The sequence below is a fragment of the Chionomys nivalis genome, chromosome 12, assembly GCF_950005125.1.
Source record: "Chionomys nivalis chromosome 12, mChiNiv1.1, whole genome shotgun sequence".
NCBI lineage: Eukaryota > Metazoa > Chordata > Mammalia > Rodentia > Cricetidae > Chionomys > Chionomys nivalis.
Window position 1 is genome coordinate 72,458,166 of NC_080097.1, and position 6,000 is coordinate 72,464,165.

At 43.5% G+C, this 6,000-nt stretch overlaps 1 pseudogene; it reads right to left on the minus strand.

Moving 5' to 3' along the window:
- The window catches only part of LOC130884725 (U3 small nucleolar RNA-interacting protein 2-like), a 42,183-nt pseudogene extending 37,040 nt beyond the window's left edge, over positions 1–5,143 (minus strand).
- Between the last annotated feature and the right edge of the window lie 857 nt (positions 5,144–6,000).

Here is a 6,000-nt window from a genome sequence, read left to right on the forward strand (position 1 = left end):
TTTCAATTTAAATTATGAGCTGATATGTACCCTGCTTTTATCAACTACATCATGAGCATAGTTTGTAATATACCATCAAGTGTTCTTCAAAAACATAATTTTATGCTTTTTACCATAGAAACTTTGTCTCCAAGTGCTTAGATCATCCCCCAGAGCTTTACCATCTACCTATTGAATAGAATTAAAGCCAGTTCACACCTCCTAAGGTGGACCCTAAATCACCATGGACCCATAGAGCATTAGTTGAGCATCACAAATTATACTGCTGTGAAATGAGCATGTCTCTTGAGAACAGAAACTTCCGCAAGGCAATATGATCCATTTATCATATGCCAATCAAGGAAGAGTTAGTCTCTGTGAGAGGATATAGTTCCCTGAATGTAGGCACTGAAAATAAAATTTTAAGGGATTCATTGCCAGTGTACCAATTGTGAATTTTTTTCAATATAGTTGACTAGGAACAAGAGATTACTGCTCTATGTCTCCCTTGTAGCATGTCCACGGAATTTTATCGATCGTTCTGTGCTTTTCTCATCTAAAAAAGGCTAAAATTTGCTTCTCCTAAATGGCATTGTTATGTAAGTCAAATGAAGGAATAAAATATTTCTCCTAGGGGCCTGCATGTAATAAGGGATCTATAATTTTAACTGTTAGAATTATCACTCTGACTAGAATACTGAGTTGGAATTGAACTAACACTAATGGAAGGGCAGGAATGAGGTAAAGGGTGTGCGGCAAAAAAGCATTGTGGGAGAAAGAACACGAAGTTTATTGAGCAAGCGTGTTCAGTCGAAGAGTTGTATTAGTTTTTATGGCTGCAACAGAATACTTGACAACTACAAATTAAGAAATTCTTTTGGGAGCTCACATTTTGAGGGTACAAACTGTTCATCATAGCAGGGAATTCACTGCAATAGGAGGCTGGGCTAACTGGTCACCTTGCAGCCATAGTCAGGAAGTAGAAAAAGGTGAACACTTGTTATGAACTGTTTTTTTCCTTTCAATTCAGCCCAGAATTCTAGCCCATGAAATGCCACCCACACTTAGGGTGGGTGTTCTCACTTCAGTTAACTCAATCTAGAAGCCCCCTCATAGATATGACCAGAAGTATGTCTCCCAGGTGGCTCTAGATTCTGTCAAATTGTTTTATGAAGATTAAACAAAAATTCTCTCATGATAGCTGTTATGATTATGCTGGCCTTCCCTGTCAGTACTCCGTCCCTTTAAGAGACAAGCTCCACCTAATCCCAGTCTCTCCCTTCCCATTGAGGCAAGCTGGTCTCAGTTCCCCACTTCCTCTAAAGAGGCAGCTTTTTGCCTCTCTCCTCCCTTTCCCTCCCCGTCTTCTCTCTCTTCTTCCTCACACCTTTCTCTCTCATCTCCTCATATCCTCCCAATACCCTCTAAATAAACTTTCCATACCCAAGCTCTCTCTGCATGGGTTATTCTGTTTCCCAGCCACAGTCTCCCACCTGCCATGGTACCTGTGGAAATCTTTGAATAACCGAGTAAACTTTTCTTCCAAGTTTCTTTCTTGACATATTTTTGTGTATGTGAGTCTAGTACTTTTGAATTGGGTTAAAACAATAGAGCTAATTTTTGTAGGAAAAGAGTATCAAGCTTGTCATTGAAAAAAGGGAGGCAGGGCTGGGCAGTGGTGGCACATGCCTTTAATTCCAGCACTAGGGAGGCAGAGGCAGGTGGATCTCTGAGTTTGAGGCTAGCCTGGTCTACAGAGAAAGTTCCAGGACAACAACAGAGAAACATTTTCTAAAAAAAGAAAAAACAAAACAAACAAACAAAAAACCCAAAATAAAAAAACCCACCTCTCTCCCCTGTCCCCCCCAAAAAAAAGAAATAAAGAAAGAAAAGAAAAAAAGGTCTTAAATTTGACTTTAAAAGCATCCAAGGAAGCTCATTGCTTCAGGACTTTTGAAGCATCTGTTCTCCTTTCTGTGTCCTTTCAAATCTTTCATAAAAGTGGCAGGCCACACTTGCGTGGTGCAAGCTCATGCAGAGGCCACTTCTCTGTGTGATGGTTGGTTTTAATACCAATTTGTCATATATTAAAATAACCTGACTAGGGAGTCTCAGCTGGCTACCTTAACTGACGGGAAGATTTATCTTAAATGTGGAGCCAGACTCTCTCCTCTGATCACCTTGGGAACTCACATACATATTTACACACATAATATACACACACACCCCTCCATCCCCCTCCACATATGCACACAAATAATGAAAAAGAAAAAGTGAACATTTAATTTGGCTATGCTAATGTTCATACTTGACAGTCAGGGTGCCTATTGTATAATGTGGGAGTTCCCTCTGTGTGCTGTGATTACCATTAATGAATAAAGAAACTGCTTTGGACCTATAGCAAGGCAGAACTTATGTAGGCAGGGAAAACTAGGCTGAATGCTCGGAGAAGGAAGGCGGAGTCAGAGAGATGCAATGGAGCCACCACCAGAGACAGATTCACTGAAACTTTGCTGGTAGGCCACAACTTCGTGGTGATGTACAGATTAATGGAGATGGGTTAAATTCAGATGTGAGAGTTAACCAATAAGAAGCTAGAGCTAATGGGCCAACCTGTGCTTTAAATAATATGGTTTCTGTGTGATTATTTTGGGGCTAAGCAGCCAGAAACAACTAAGTGGCTCTCTCCTCCAACAATTGGATTCTAATGCGAACCATTAAGCAACTGGAAAATCAGAGTAAAAATTTTTGACTTTTAAAAGTACACATTTTCAGATATCAAAAGCAAGGTGGACACCTGCCGGATATTTTTAGGAACACATCCTTTAGCTCCTTCACCATGCATAGCTGAAGCGCATGCCTGTACCTCGCTTTTGAAGGACTTGACATCATATAAAAGTGTGAAAGACACAGTTACTGCAGCTGGCAGTGGATTGGAATTCAGAGATCTTCCCCCACACTGAGCAGTGTTTTCAGAAGGCTTCTCTCAACTCAGGGTTTCTAAAAATGTACTGGACCAACAGTTTTGGGTCAGGAGTTGAGAGAATCTTCTACAGAGTGTTTCTGGAATAATCCATTGACCCCAGGTAATTGGACTAGCTATATCATACATCCATAGGCAGAACTGAATACTTAAGCAACAAAGCAAAACAAAACCCCACCCCCAAGAAACCAAACAACAACAACAACAACAAACAACCCACCAAAAAACAGGAAATATACATTGGAGGTAATGAGGGATGAAGGAAGAGGAGGTAGGGACAATGGCAGCTGTCCAGCCTCCCTCACCCATTCATTAAACACATACCTTGCTGTGTCCATTGTGTGCTGGGCTCTATATCAGTTATGTGGACCTGTCTTGTGTGAAGGTGCTCTTCTTCTTGAGACAAAATGTGTCAGAGCCATTGTACTGGTGGCTCCAGACAGCCGCAGATCATTGACAAAGGCCCTCAATCTTTACAGTGCCAGAGGGATCTAGAAGAGATTTAAGGGTTATCGATAGAATTTCAAGGACAGGAGACACAGCTTTGATCACAGAAGAATCCCTCAACCTCTCCTTCTCAGGTCCTATTGGCACTAACAGCAATCACTTCACCTGCTCCTAACACCTAACTATAGGGGATACTTGGCTCGAATTCTTTACCTTGCTTAGGATCATGAAGTTCAATAAATGAGAGCATTCTTGTGGCTGGGCCAGGCTGACCAAGGTAGAATTAGCCACTGTTTCCATCACGTTTTGAACTACACTGTTTTCTGTAGCTGAAATTCTGTTTTTAAAGGAGAGAAGAAGAAATAAAATACTCATCATGATTTTAAAATACTAAACACAAAGGATGAGGCTTGATATACCTTTCAATACCCCCCACACAGAGATAGGGGGAGAGGGAGGAGGGGGGGGGAGAGAGAGAGCACGCTAGTACTTATTGGATCATGGCAAACTAACTTTTGAAGTCCCCTCATTTTCTGTAAAGATGGTTTTGGAGGGAGTTATTAAAAATACAACTCAACCTACATTAAATAATAAAGAAATGGATTGACAATAAGGATCACACGAAGTTTGGTTTCTTTACTCCCAACTTTTGTTTGGCACCACCCTTAAGAGTGCTGAGTTGGCTGCAGGTGGCAAGGTTGACACAGGGTTCACAAATAAGGACAGATCAACCCTTCTCGATCCTGTCTTTTTTTTTCAGTGCCCTAGACTTACTGGCTCCTTAATGCTGGTAAAGGAGATGGGATCGCATATGGCCAATCAGTATTATTCTCATACCCAGAGATAGAGCAGGGACCACTGAGGTCTGTAGCTGAGCGGGATGGGAATTGAAGGCTGGACAAATCAGCATTCCTCTGAGGAAGTATGAAGGGATGGCAGGTTACATTTGGCAGTGGGACAAAATTAGTCTGCCTAACGAGTGGTTTAAGTCAAAGAGTTATTTTTCCTATAACATAAATTATTGCATTAGCTGGCTGTTGGCACTGATGCAGCATCTTGATGATTTCATGGCTAAAAAAATTGGTGACATGCTTCGCCTTTCCATCATGATCCCAGGACTACAGCTTCAGTTCCAAATGAGTTGTCTGGGTTCAAAGCAGAGAGATATGCTGGAGTGGGCATGTCACAAGCTGTAAAATCCAATATGAAGTGTGCCGCAATCTGTGGGGCATGGGAAGAAAGGCGGATTCAGTCTCTTCCTCTCAAGTTTGCAAACTTTGTATGAGGAGACAATGAAACAAACAAAAAGCCACCACCCCCTCAGGGACTCCCACGCATCATCACATGCTATCAGTACCAGCAACCAAGAGAAGCGAGCAAATGGCTTGGCCAGGAGCTTGAGGGAGTCACCACAGCTGTACATCTCCACCCCACACCAGGCCCTGCCCGCCTTTGTCACAGCCCTACAGTTTACTGGACTCAGCTGCAGGCAGGTTTCCAGCTTCTGGTGTGCACAACTACAGGGGGCAGGTCTATGTCTGCTTGCCCTTTAAGCAGACACTACATTTTCTTGGGACGACAGATAAGTGTACCAGACAGAGGCTCTTGGATGGTGATATTGTCCTGGCGGCGCTCCAGGGTGACCGAGAATAGAGAGCAGCTAATGTGTCTGGTGGTAGGGCTGCTGAGGTGTGACTGGATGTGAAAGGACAAGGCCTGCTTTGGCACTGACATTATCAGAGCTTGGGTGGGCTCTCAACGCAAGTTCCAGAAAGCTAGGCATCTGTTACTGGCAGCCATCCATTGGCCATGTGACATTTGAGATCATGAGTTAAGTTTAGTAGAAGTTTCTAGAAAGGCAGGTTGTCATTTGGGTTGTTGCTATAGCTAACATAGCATTTTAAAGTTTGTAAGGACGGTGAATATCTAAATAGTTAGAGAGTCGGGGGTGGGGTGGGGTGGGTTATTGCACCCTCCTAACTCCAGGCACATAATGGGCAGCACGTGCCCAGATCTGACCAACTTGCCTCCATCCCTTCTACCATACTCCCTAAACTCACCTTCTCCCTCTCTCTAGCTACCCTCCTGCCTTGGAAATTTAATACATAATTGACCCCAAAGTGACCCTTCAGCTTTCACACTCTGCCCAGTCTATAGCTCTTGGCACCATCACCCACAGATGCCTCTCTCCCCTCCTCTTCCCCTGCACTCCCCCTCCCCTCTCCCATCCTGTTGCAGCCTGCTGTTTATGAGGCTCACTTCAGTCCTACACAGGCTTCTTGCTTACTGCCTGCCCACCTCCCCTTTCCCCTTCTCTCTCTCCTCATCCCTACTCTCTCCCGGTTCCCTAGGGGTTTCTGAGGCAACTTCATCATGAAGGGCTCCACTTTCCATATCTTCTTCCTTGGGTCCCTCACCCAAATCCATAACTTAAACTTTCCAGGAACTCCTTCTCACTTCTTTCCCAAAGTTCACACATTCAGAGACATATCCACCAAGATATCCCACAGAAACCCTGAGCTCAACACAGCTAAAACTGAAAGCAGCCTCTCATCTCAAAACAGAATTGCCCTTTTCAGAGGACATCCTCC